The sequence below is a fragment of the Sus scrofa genome, chromosome 6 (genome assembly GCF_054392235.1).
Source record: "Sus scrofa isolate SSC_HxYL_T2T_F1_AM1 chromosome 6, Sscrofa_HxYL_maternal_Yorkshire_Landrace_v2.0, whole genome shotgun sequence".
NCBI lineage: Eukaryota > Metazoa > Chordata > Mammalia > Artiodactyla > Suidae > Sus > Sus scrofa.
Window position 1 is genome coordinate 115,915,458 of NC_139388.1, and position 14,208 is coordinate 115,929,665.

Consider the following 14,208-nt stretch of genomic DNA (forward strand, 5'->3'; position numbering starts at 1 on the left):
CCTTGTAGTGTGGGCAGCATTGGTTTGGATAACAGGGAATAAAACTGCTGTAGAGTCTCACTTGACTATTATGTTCAAAACAATTGTTGGGTAAGAAGTATAAAATTTTAAATACATAGTGGTTGGTTGGGTGGGCACAAAATTATTGGGAATGGTAGGTAAACTCAATATCCAAAAACCTAAAGACAGGACTGGCTGCATCACTTGTGAGGTCCTGTGCAAAATGAATGCAGGACCCCTTGTTCAAAAACAATTAGGGATTTCAAGATTGTAACAGTAGGACATGAATCAGTGTGGGGCTCTTCTAAATGTGTGGGTTGTGTGCCCATGAAGGCAGCCATGTCTTAGGACTTAGGTGAACTTGGGGAGATCTGAGAATTAGTGCCTGCATCACCATCTCATTAATTTTCTTCTTCCTTTAAATGGATCTCCAGTACTTGGAATAATCATAATCCTTGGGTTTGACACCTGCTATTATGGGTACATAACAGCCTTTTATTTTATCATAATTGTATCATTTTAACCACTTTTTAATAAGGTGGTGAACATCTCTGAACCCACTACTCAATCCAACAATTAGACCTGTGCTAATAACTCATCTACCTAGGGAACCCTGCCTCTCAGTCCATCATCTCATTCCATATATATTTTTTTTCCTCTGAATGAAGTATGGCAAGAAAGAAAGATAGCAGAGAGAAGAAAACGGTTTTGTTTTCTTGTCCTGTTTGTGTACGTGAGAATTGGGAAATGCTGAAAAGAGGAATTAAAAGTTTTGAGTGTGAATTTCATAGGAACTTTTTCTGTTTCAAGCATTCTTAGATAACAAAGCCTGAATTTACATCCTTACGAATGTGGCCGCACATTGATGGCTGTTCATCAGGGTTTTAGCCTTTTAAATATATGCCCCCTAGGGGAGTTCCCTGGTGGTCTAGTGCTTAGGATTCTGAGCTTTCCAGGTTCAATCCTTGGTCTGGGAACTGAGATCCCACATCAAGCTGATGTGGGATCCCACAATGTGCCCCCCTCAAAAAATGCCCCCTTAAAGTTAGGATAAATTCTGATGGGAGGAAGGGGGAATTTATGTGAATCCCACAAAGAGCACTTAAAATATTTCATGTTGCTGCTTAAAGCTGTTTACCATTCAAATTTTAGAATAAGATTTTTTTTTTTTTTAAGGTGCAAACATTTTTTTTTCTCCTTTAATTTGAACCTTTTGACATTGAGTCAGAAGTGTTTGTGAGGGATTTAAACTCAAGGAAAAATCCTGCTGCCAGGCTTAGATTCTTCCTCAAGAATGACGGCCATGGTCCCATCCTCAGGTACCCACCAAAAGTGGCACTCCTAAGGCTGCTGGTCCCCAAGGGGGTAGGGGGGGCATTTTTGCAGGTTCACCCTTTGCAAATTGTGCTCAGCTCATTAGCATTCCCTCCGTGGCCTTGGCAGTTCCCATCACCATCTTACAAAGTGCCAGCAGAACTTGGTTACCACGGTTTCTCAGACCCTTTCCCTTTCTTCTGCCTGGCTGATCACTGCCCTGGCAGAATGTGTTGACAGTCCAGTTCCTAAGGGATGGCTGTTCCCATCAAGGGAAAGGCCACCCTAATTGGCACCGGCTCACACTTCTTGGTTCTCTCAGCAGAGTGGCTTAAAATTGATCAGAGATTAACCCTTCACCTACTAGAGGTAGTTGTTCTTTTACTGGTTTTTCTTTGGAGGGCCGCACCAGTGGCATATGGAGGTTCCCAGGCTAGGGGTTAAATTGGAGCTACAGTTGCTGACCTGCACCACAGCCACAGCAACGCAGGATCTGAGCTGCTTCTGTGACCTACACCATAGCTCACAGCCACACCAGATCTTTAACCCACTGAGTGAGGCCAGGGATCGAACCCGAGTCGTCATGGATCCTAGTTGGGTTCGTTAACCCCTGAGCCATGAAGGGAACTCCCAAGGTAGTTTTTCTTAATGGGTTTTTACTTATTATCCTTTCTCTATTTGAAATGGTGTTATTGATCTTCTTGCAACTCATCAGTCCCTTGCCATTACTGTCTGCTTCACTGGCTTTTCTTTAAATTAGGGACAGAAACTTCCAATAGGATTGTCTGTAGCTATGTACTCATGAAATGATAATAGAGGAAATCAGCTATAATGTACCTGTGGTGATGGTGGGAACAGTACTAGGTAGGGGAGCTCTCTGAATGTAAGTAATAACTTCCAGGTTGACCTCTTGTCAACTGGCCTGGGCCTAGAGCCAAATGAGATTTGGAATCTAATTTTTGTTTCTCCTTTGGTAACCTTAAAAGGGCTGAATTCATTTAAAGATGGGCTAAAAATTTATTGATGAAATCTCAACTTCTTGCATAATGCTCTGATCTTTAAGGAAAGGTAAGTAACCTGGGACATTGATTTAAAATCAGTCTTATGGAGTTCCCTTTGTGGCTCAGTGGTTAATGAACCCGACCGGGAGCCACGAGGATGCGGGTTCGATCCTGAGCCTCACTCAGTGGGTTAAGGATCCCTCATTGCTATGGCTGTGGGGTAGGCCTGTGGCTGTGGCTCCAATTGTACCCCTAGCCTGGGAACTTCCAAATGCTTTGGGTGCGGCCCTAAGAAGCAAAAAATAAAATAAAATCAGTCTTATATGTTAGGCAAGCTTGTGAGTTATTAGTTGAATAACTTTGTGAAGTTGTAGGTCAGTAACATAAGAGAAAAATGAAAGAAGGGTAAACGAAAATGACAAGAGTCCTTGGCAAATACCAGCTGATTGATGCACTTTGCTCCTGAGTGTTTTAATCTGCTACGACGTCCTACTGTTTTCCTTTAGTGTTGATGTACATCTTTGGGATTTTTGGACTCCTTTCCCACTCTGGACCTCAGACCTTTTAATATTCCTTCCTGTGTTCCGAGATGGGAGACTAACACAAATACACTAAAAATGCCAGCTATACCTCAGGGCGAGACTGGAGGTGTCCCTGGGCGGGGGTGGAGGGGAGTGGGGTGGGGACTCAATCATAACTCACAAGTCTTAACTTGCTTTTCATGAATCTCAGGGACATGAATCCTGCCCCCCCCCCCATCCCACCCCCAAGAGCACTTCTAAATCAGTATGTTCCTTAAAAACTAACAAATAAGCAAAACAACAACAGCAAGGCAACCCCAACCCCAACCGCAACCATCACAGCAAAGGGCTTCCATGTGTGGAGATTTGTTCCCTTTTCAGAGAAAAATTACCTTATTGTTATAGTAATTCAGAGTGGTTTCAGGAAACAGAGTTCACCTCCCAGAGAGTCAAATAAAAATAGCAATAGAAAACCAGTAAGGAACCCCCAAAAGTTTGACTTAGCTTCCCTTCCTCCACGAGGTGAATCAGAGAAAACCTGGGTCTCCCCAGTGGACGTGGAAGCTTTGGCTATATCACAGCCCCTGCCCCCGGGCCCTGAGGAGCCAGATTTTCCCCTTCAGTTAGAGCAGCCACCGTTTCCTTGACTCAGATCCAGGCGGACTCTGCTTTGGCTGCAGAGTTGTACTCTGCTGACATTTAAGGCAGGAATTCCCTGGGAAAATAGTCAAGAGATTCTTTTGGTGCTGCTGGCAGGGTTCCAAAAGGTTTAGGGTTCCCCTCTCTAGGCGAATGGGCAGAGAGAAAAGGGGGGGAGGGAAGGAGAAACAGAAGGACTTTATTGAGTGACTGTATTTCATCTGAAGCTTGGACAAAAAAGCAGAAATGTGGTTGGATGACTGGATGCTTTTCTTACCCCTTATCTCTTACCCAGCTACTGTGACAACCCAGGGTTTGGTCGGGCATTTTAAAGGCTGCTCAGACATCCACGGTGGAAAAAATCAGTTTTCTGGGAAGCAAAGATCTTCGGGATCTAATGAGTTGGACCAACGTGTTTGAAATGGTCAATAAACTAAGTGTAGTCTGCAGCGGTAATAGTGCCAAAATTCAAATTAAATTTGAACGTATTAAGAGCCAAATCAACATTTTGGTCATTATTATCACCTAGACCCAAAGGCTCAGAATCTTCATGTTTTTAATAGACTAAGAAAGATAATCCTGGTTTCAAGGAAAAAGCGAAATGTTTAAAATTCTGTGTGTAAGGAACAGACAGGAGGAGTGGGCCCAAAACCAGGAAGTTTAAAAATACTTTTAAGTTCTTCCTTCCTTCCTTCTTCTTCCCTCCCTCCCTTTCTCTCTTTTCTTTCTTTCTTTCCTTTTTAATTTCTCTCTTTTCTTTCTTTCTTTCTTTTTTTTTTTTTTTTTTTTTTTTTTTTTTTTTTTTTGCTATTTCTTTGGACCGCTCCCACGGCATATGGAGGTTCCCAGGCTAGGGGTCAAATCGGAGCTGTAGCCACCGGCCTACACCAGAGCCACAGCAACGCGGGATCTGAGCCGCGTCTGCAACCCACACCACAGCTCACAGCAACGCCGGATCGTTAACCCACTGAGCCAAGGGCAGGGACCAAACCCGCAACCTCATGGTTCCTAGTCGGATTCATTAACCACTGCGCCACGATGGGAACTCCTCTTTCTTTCTTTCTTTCTTTCTTTCTTTCTTTCTTTCTTTCTTTCTTTCTTTCTTTCTTTCTTTCTTTCTTGCTCTCACCACACTGATAGCATGCAGAAGTTCTGGGACATGGGATTGAAACCACACCACAGCACTGACAATGGGTTAACCCACTGAGCCACTAGGGAACTCTAGAATATTTTCTAAGAAAGACAAAGAAATGGTCATAATCCACAATCTAAAAAAATGTGGACTCTCAACAGTCAAGTTATTTAGCAATTTTCTCAGATGACTCCTCTAATAATTCAGACAAAATTTTCTCTTGCTTCTTTCTTAAATAATCATACATCCTTCCCTTTAACCTATGTACTTCCTTTTGTCATACCATCAGGAGAAATCTACATATGAAGAAATTCATAGGGCCTCTTAGAGATGCCACTTCTCATTGATGGTTTCACCACACCTGAATGTTCTTATCGCTGGCTGCCCCTTGGCTTGTGTGGCTGCTATAGGGGACCACATGGTGGCCACATCTTGTCAGCTCCTCTCAGGAGCCAACGAAGGTGAACCTTTCATCTTCAATTCCTTCCCTTCTCTCTTTGCCACAGAATTCTCTGATTCTTCTTGAAGCATTCCTCAACATTTATCTCCTCCATGAAAATTGTCCTTTGCAAACTAGCTGGGCTCTGGGTCCTAAAATACCCATAGCAACCTGTGAACCTATGTGATGCTCTACAGTGATTATTAGGTACTGTGTTTTTATCACTCACTGGTGTTTTGATGTTTGTTTACTCTCTTTTTGGATATGAACTAAAGTTGTGGACTATATACATCTTATTATTAAATTTCTTACAGAAGGAGTTCCTGTTGTGGCTCAGCAGGTTAAGAAGCTATGTCTCTGAGGATGCTGGTTCCATCCCTGGCCTTGCTCAGTGGGTTAAGGATCTGTCGTTGCCACAAGCTGTGGCATAGGTCTCAAATGCGGCTTGGATCCAGTGTTGCTCTGGTTGTAGTGTAGGCTGGCAACTTTAACTCTGATTCTACCCCTAGCCTAAGAACTTCCATATGCTGCAGGTGTGGCCTTAAAAATAAGAAAAAAATGACTTACAGTGATGATGATGATGATGATGATGATAAAGGGACAGTAATGATTTTGCTCTTAATACCATGGTGCAATGGAAGAGGAAGGGGTAAGAGTTGGCATCTTAACTCTTATTGGCCACTGGCTTCTTGATTTTTCTGAACCCTGTCTCTTCATTTGTGAAATGGAAGAAAGCATTCTTTCGGTCCTCTGTCTTTGCAAAGCTGTGCCTTCCTGATCCCACTCTGGTTTCGGACCACTTTGTGTGTGCTTGCATGGAAATTCCATGTGAGAATTCCCCAAATCCACCATGGAATTTCCCCCAGCATGTTGGAATCACCTGTTTAGTTGTCTAACTCCATCCCTAGTCTGAAATCGGAATGCAAGTAGAGGACACTCTCAGTAATCTTCATAATTAATTAGACAGTATTAATTGCTGTATCCCCAGCATCTCATATAGATCCAATACACATTTTAAAGACTGAAAAACATTGTGGTGTAAATAAACAAGTGAATGAGGTTCAAATAGGGTGATACTAGCAGAAGTTTTGACAACAGAATTAATAAATGTAAATAATGATATTATTGATGCTTACAATAAAAAGGGCACTCAATTTTAAATAAAAAATTTATCCATGGAAAATCTTGAAAAAGTCATTTTTCTTGATGTAGTTTCCCTATTTACAGAATAAAATGGTAGGTCTTTTCCAGCTCAGGTAAGAACTTAGAAACAAGTTGTTAATATATGAACAGTGCTTTGAAATAAAGAGCTCGGTTACAACTGCAAAGTATTAACATTAATGATAAAATTTTATAAACTTCATATGGGACATACATAATTCCAAGGTCACACTTAAGGGTTTAAATGAGAAGTCATTTTTTTTTTTTTTTTTTTTTTGCTTTATTTAGCAGCAATGGAAGTTCTCAGGCTAGGCGTCAAATTGGAGCTACAGCTACTGGCCTACACCACAGCCACAGCAATGCCAGATCCGAGCTGCATCTGTGACGGGGGGTTATGCCATAGCTCATGGCGATGCCGGATCCTTAGCCCACTGAACAAAGCCAGGAGTTGAACCTGCATCCTCATGGGTCCTAGTCACATTGTTTCCACTGAGCCAAAATGGGAGGTCCAGAAGTAATACTAAAAAACAAAAACAAAAACAAACAAAAAATTCCTCTATCTTATGGATGAATACAAAATATCTCAGGGAAATATTTTTTTTCTCTTTTAGGGCCACACCCATGGCATATGGAAGTTCCCAGGCTAGGGGTGGAATTAGAGCTACAGCTGCTGGCCAATACCACAGCCACATCAACATGGGATCCGAGTTGAGTCCGTGACCTACACCATAGCTCACGGCAATGCCAGATCCTTAACCCACTGAGCGAGGCAAGGGATTGAAACTACATCCTTATGGATACTTGTTGGGTTCGTTGCTGCTGAGCCATGATGGGACCTCTCACGAATTTCATTAAAAAATAAGAAAGTGACTTGTATGTCATCCCCTCATTGGCTCAGTAACTCTTTGGGGATGGTAATAAATGGCATTCATGGCTCTTACATTTCCACTCAGGCTGCAGAATACTGCTGGGAAAAATAACACCATTGAGGAGTGATAATTTTACAAAGTTATTTCTTAAGTAAATTTGCTCCCCAGTGCCACCCAGCAATCCTGTTGGTCTAGTCATCTATCTTTCTCATTCTTCAGTCAGGAAAGTGATGGAAATGTTTGCAACCAAGGACCTTAGCTGAAACAGGAAATGATTCTGTCTTTCCTAAGCAAAGTAGACTTTATTTAAAAGATATTGAGGCTTAAAGAATTGAAGGGAGGCTAGAGAACCAGCTTGCAAGTGGCAACACCCCAGGCAGCTCCAGAAGCTGGGTCAGGCCCTGTGCCTCAGCTGTTGGAATGGATGCCTTCACAGGTCTTTTCTTCCTGCATTGCAGCCTCAAGATGTAAAGTCACAAGAGTGGGCACAGGGTATTGCATCAGGGAGAGAGATGGCTTCTGTAGAGGAAGGGACTCATCAGGAATTATCCTGCTACCAAGGCCACACCCCATGAGTGAGAGGTAATCATGATGGCAGCTAGCACCTCTATAGGAACTCATCTGAGCCTCACCTTCTACCTTTTCTGATCCCTTCTCCTATCTCTAGTCATAGGGGACTGTGTGTGGCTGCTAGAGCTGCCATATAACAAAACACCATAGACATGGCTTAAATGACAGACCCCCTCCACCAACCTGAGGGCGGAGCAAACTTGAGCAACCTGGCCTACTCCTTCCTGCCCCCTACTAAGAAAGGCATGTAGCCCCCTCCTCACCCTGCCCCTATAGAGGTCTTATCTGCCTCCAACCAACCAGCAAGTATATCGTAAGACCCCTCTTTCCCCAACCAATCAGCAGGTCAGCAGGTGTCTCCTTGGGATTGGCTCTCCCTAACATCAGGAGGTCGTCCCACTATGCTAGCAGCATCTCTTATCTGAATAAACACTTCTTTCTTTTTGAACAAATGAACGACAACAACAAACCCCCAGAAATTAATTTTCTCACAGGCTAGAAGTCCCTGCCTAGATGACTCAGACCTGATTTTTTAAAATTTGTTTCACTTTCTCTGCAAAATCTTCCCTGTTCCTCTAGTTTTGTTTAGATGTCATTTCTCATTTCTCCCACAGTGCCTTCTAAAATAGCTTTGTACTTCTGTTTTCCAAGCTCAGAATAACCCCATTCCTTTCACATCCCTCTTCAGAAGACATGGGTTGCCCCAGTAAGAGGGCACGAATGCCAAAGACCTCATAACCAGTATGTGACAACAAACACTAGGAATTGTGCATAGAGTTTCCAGATAGAGTTGCATTAGTTATAATTATGCTGCTGGATAATCAATAGAGTTGTGAATTTCTCTAACTCAAAAAATTAGAGGCATAGCTCTAATTAGTTATGTATATGATTAATTAGTTTTATACATGTGTCTTAGTTATGTATATAACCCTAAAAAGTACAAAGTGGTCAATACATTTTGGTTGGTTGGATGAATAAATAATGAGGAGTTTACAAGAGGGGTTTCACATGTTTTTCAACATATTTATGAGCGAAGCAGAATGTTACTTCTCTGGTTTAGATCTGAGTGAAAGGAGAGTTTAAGTGACCTGGAAGGTCAGAACTTAATGGAAACGGATTTTTCATATTAGCTTATAGGTGTTATACAAGAATATTTTTTTTCTGTTATGGGGCTGTTGGCTGCTTTTAAAGTATATTAATAGCTTTTCATATATTATTCCATTCATCTAAGAGATAAAGGGAAGTTTATGCTTTGATTTTCTTTTGAAAATAGAATAATAATTTATAGGAAAATTGGCTAATTTCGACATCATTGTCAAAATGTTTTAACAGACAGAATTGTATCCTTGTTAATTGGTTAGATTATTATTTTTTTAAAATAACCTTTTCATTTCTAATTGAAGGGACTTTTAAAAGAATAGATTCAAAACACAATCAGACTCACAGACATAGAAAACAGACTTGTGGTTGCCATTGGGGAGCAGGTTGGGAGAGGGATGGAATGGGAGTTTGGGATTAGCAAATGTAAACTTTTTTTTTTGCTTTTTAGGGCCACACCCAAGGCATATGGAAGTTCGCAGGCCAGGAGTCGAATTGGAGCTGCTGCTGCCGGTCTATGCCACAGCCACAGCAACGTCAGATCCGAAGTGCATCTGTGACCTACGCCACACACAGCTCACAACAACGCCAGATCCCAGACCCAGTGAGTGAGGCCAGGGATTGAATCCGCATCGTCATGGATACCGTCTGATTCCTTTCTGCTGCGCCACAACAGGAACTCGGCAAATGCAAGCTATTGTATGCAGAATGGATAAAAAACAAGGTCATTCTATATAGCACAAGGAACTATATTCAGTATCCTATAACAAGCCATAATGGAAAAGAATATAAAAAAGAATGTGTATACATTATATATATGTATATATAACTGAATAACTTTGCTGTACAGTGGAAATTAACACAGCATTGTTTAAATCAACTATACTTCAAAAAAAAATTAAAAAAATAAAAGAACAGTTTAGTGAACCAGGCACATGCTGGCCTAATGAACTGTGATTCCCACTGATATCTGAGCCTGATTAGTACAACAAAACACCTGTAACAAGGACTAAATGGTTTTATAGACTATGCTCAATACATAGTTTAAAGTTTTGTTGTGATACTTTTCTGTGTACAAATCTTTATCATCACCCAAGGGTGCATATGAAAACTGCTTTACAAACTTTCAAGAACAATACAATTTTTTCTTTATTATTATTGCTAATAATTCCATCTTAAAAATGAGAGCTCAGAGTTCCTGTCATGGCTCAGTGGTTAAGCATCCATGAAGACTTAGGTTTGATCCCTGGCCTTGCTCAGTTGGTTAAGGATCCGGTGTTGCTGTGAGCTGTGGTGCAGGTCGCAGACAAGGCTGGGATCCTGAGTTGCTGTGGCTGTGGTGTAGGCTGGCAGCTATAGCTCCAATTGGACCCCTAGCCGGGGAACCTCCATATGTGGCAGGTGTGGCCTTAAAAATACCAAGAAAAAAAAATTAAAAATAAAAAATAAGAGCTCATTGAGTGGAAGAACTCTCTGATGTCTTGGTAATAGTGACACTATTATACCCTTCAATAGCATCTCACACGGCAGACCTCACAGAATAAGTGTGCACACTTCATATTCCCCTTCTCATTCTGCACAACATTTCGAGTAGAAAAAGTGTACTGAGTGGCTTATGGCTCATGGGATGTTAGGGACAGAGATTGTCAGTCTCTGAACGTGTGAAATTCTCAACACTTTGACCTCAGCTGAGGTCACTAGGCTGAGCTGCAGTCCAGCATGGCGAGGTAGCTTTTCCAACACCCCAGAGTGTTTATAATCCTGTTATAACCTTTAATTGGGGTGAAAGGAGAACAAGTGCTTCCACAGTCGGTGAGACCAAAGTTCTAAAAGTTAGTTACCTATCAAAATGACATAGGACATGAACCAGTCCTAGAACTGGGTCCTGAAGATTTTACTTGACCTTGCAATTGTTCACTTCATACAGAAAAGCTGAGATTTGAGTTTTTTGGCTGCATCAGAGCCTCACTACAAAACACACTAAGTCAACAGGCCATGTTATCCCTTTCATGAGTGGAAGTCAAAAACAAATCCATTTAACCATTTTTTTCCCCCAGTAAAATTGTTGTTTGCTCTAGGAAGCTAAAATCAGACAGCAAGATTGTCAATTATCTTATTTTCTAGAGTTGCACTTCAATATCAACATTAGAAGCAGAATTCAGAAACTGTTTATAAAATCAGAATAATAGGAGTGAGCTGAGCAGCTCATCAAGTATTGTATTTTTTGAGGTATCTAGAAATAAGTTAGTTTTAACAGTCAGTTTATGTTACCCATGGTAAAACATTAAAATTGTTAGAATGGAAATAGTGGACAGACAAGGATTTGAGACATTGTTGTCTTCTTCTTTTTCTTTGTATGGTTGCACCCATGGTGTACGGAGGTTCTTGGGTCAGGGATTGAATCCAAGCCACAGCTGTGACCTATACAGTATAGCTGCGGCAATGCTGGATCCTTTAACCTACTGTGCTGGGCTGAGGACTGAATCTACTTCCTCTGCAGCAATCTGAGGTGCTGCTGTAGTTAGATTCTTAACTCACTGCACAACACTGGGAACTCTGATATTGTTCTATTTCTGTGTGGTTTTAATAGTAAATTGATAAGGGATTAGCTTACTACTCTAGGACCAGCTGGTTCAGGCGTGCACCACCCCCGCCCCGCCTCGGGTCCCTGTGCTGCTGAGTCTTTCCTCCTCAGGCTCTGGCCAAGTGTCCTCTGTCCCCCAGGGCTGTTCCAGTGGGTCATTCGAACTCCTCCCCTTCCTGCTCTTGTCTCTCACTTTCCCTGGATGACCTCAGCCCCCACTTCACAGTGAAAACAAACCTTCAGATGAAATATTCTTTGAATTTCTGCCACCAGACCTATAAATGTCTTGGCATTTCCCTAATTATCTCCATCTTATCTGTTTCCTATGGGACAAGCATCTCTCCCTGTGTCTTGGGTGGATTCCTCCAGCCCCATTCTGGGTCCCACCCATTTCTGCCTCCTCCAGTACCATTCTCTGAGCTGATCTTTTTTTTTTTTTTTTTTTTTTAAGTTTTATTGAAGTATAGTTGATTTACAATGTTGTGATCATTTCTGCTGTACAAGGAAGGAAGTGATTCACTTATACATGTACACACATCCATTCTTTTTCAGATTCTTTTCCCACATAGACCATCACAGAGTATTGGGTAGAGTCCCTGTGCTATACAGCAGGTCCCCATTGGCCAGTCATTGCATAAGCCAATCCCAAATCCCCAGTCCATCCCTCCCCACCCCACCTGTCCCCTTTAGTAACCATAAGTTTATTTTCAAAGTCTGTGATGCTGCTTCTGCTCTGCAAATAAGTTCATTTGTATCTTTTTTAAAAAATGTGGATTCCACACATAAGTAATATAATATGATCTTTTGATCTTTGTCTTTCACTGTCTGACTAACCTCATTTAGTATGGTAATTCTAATCTGATTTGATTTTTTTTTTTTTTTTGCTTTTATTAGGCCTGCATGTGTGGCATATGGAAGTGCCTGGGCTAGGGGTCAAATCGGAGCTACAGCTACATCATAGTCACAGCAACGTCAGATCCAAGCCACGTCTGCGACCTACACCACAGCTCATGGCAATGCCAGACCCTCTCAACCCACTGAATAAGGCCAGGGACTGACCTGAATTCTCATGGATACTCGTTGGGTTTGTAGCCAAGCCACAACGGGAACTCCCTGATTTGATCTTTTTAATCAAATTTGATCTCAGGAGCCCTTTACATTTGCAGATTACTGAACACTCCAGTAAACTTTTTGTTGATGTGAACTCTAGTATCAACACCATAGGAGGATCTGAAACAGAAAAATTTTTAAATGTTTCAATTCACTTAAAAATAACAACAGTAAACCCAGTATATGCTAACAAAATTGAATTTGCAAAGAAAAACAAATGTATGTATAGTCTTCAAAACAGAAAAAAAAATTTAGTGAGAACGGTAGCTTTTTTTTTTCTTTTTCTTTTTTTTTTTTTTACATTTTTGCAATTCTCTTGAATGTCTGGTTTAATAGACTACAGCTGCATTCCCCTTTCTGCTTTTCTGTACAATCTGTTGTGACACGATTATTTGGTTGAAGTATGGGAAGGGAAGCCTGCCACACGCAAATGTGTAGCTGGAGAAGAGAGTCTATTTTAATAACTTTTTCAGATTATTGCAGATATTTTTCTTTGATAGTACACCAAAACTCAAAAAATGGTCTTTTTTTTAAAGATTAACGTCAATGTGCATTTTAAAAAATTTTTATTTATTTATATATATTTTTTTTCTACTGCACAGCATGGTGACCTAGTTACACATACATGCGTACATTCTTTTTTCTCACATTACATGTTCCATCATAGTTCCCAGTGCTACACAGCAGGATCCCATTGCTAATCCATCCTGAAGGCAACATTCTGCATCTATTTACCCTGAGCTCCCAGTCCCTCCCAGTAAATTCTCTTCTCCCTTGGCAACCACAAGTCTATTCTCCAAGTCCATGATTTTCTTTTCTGTGGAAAGGGTCCTTTGTGCCATATGTTGGATTCCAGATACATTGATATCATATGGTATTTCTTTCTCTTTCTGACTTACTTCACTCAGGTTCTCTAGTTCCATCCATGTTGCTGCAAATGGCATTATTTTGTTCTTTTTTATGGCCAAGTAGTATTCCATTGTGTATATATACATCACATCTTCCCTATCCAATCATCGCCAGTGGACATTTGGGTTGATTCCATGTCTTGGCTATTGTGAATAGTGCTGCAATGAACATGCAGGTGCATGTGTCTTTTTTAAGTAGAGTTTTGTCCGGATATGTGCCCAAGAGTGGGATTGCTGGGTCATATGGTAGTGCTATGTATAATTTTCTAATTTTTGATGGCATATTAATAAAATTTCCTATCTTATTAGTTTAAAATCAGTCATCTTTTTTTTTTTTTTTTTGGCTACCCCTCAGCATATTGAGTTCCTAGGCCAGGGATCACACTGCAACCTACACTGCAGCTGCAGCAACGCTGGATCCTTAACACACTCTACCTGGCCAGGGATCGAACCTGTGTCCCAGAGCTCCAGAGATGTCATTGATCCCATTGGGTGACATTGGGAACTCTTACTTATGTATTTTTTAAAATTTGAAATAGTCTTCTACTAATAAGGCATGATTTTTTTTTTTTTTTTCTTTTTAGGGCTGTACCTGTGGCACATGGAAGTTCCTGCACTAGGGGTCGAATAGGAGCTGCAGCTTCCACCTATGCCACAGCCACAGCAACACCAGATCCCAGACACATCTGTGACCTATGCTGCAGCTTGTGGCAATGCCAGATCTTTAACCCACTGAATGAGGCCAGGGATCAAACCCACATCTTCATGGAAGCTATGTCAGGTTTTTAACCTGCTGAGCCACAGCAGGAACTCCTAATAGGGCATGATTTTTAACATTATGCCTGTGTTTGGAAACTACTCA

The 14,208-nt window shown here is 41.3% G+C and overlaps 1 long non-coding RNA gene across 1 annotated transcript in view; it reads left to right on the plus strand.

Annotated features, from left to right (window-relative positions):
- The window catches only part of LOC146402778 (uncharacterized), a 68,681-nt gene that overhangs the window by 905 nt on the left and 53,568 nt on the right, over positions 1-14,208 (plus strand). The window lies entirely within an intron of this gene.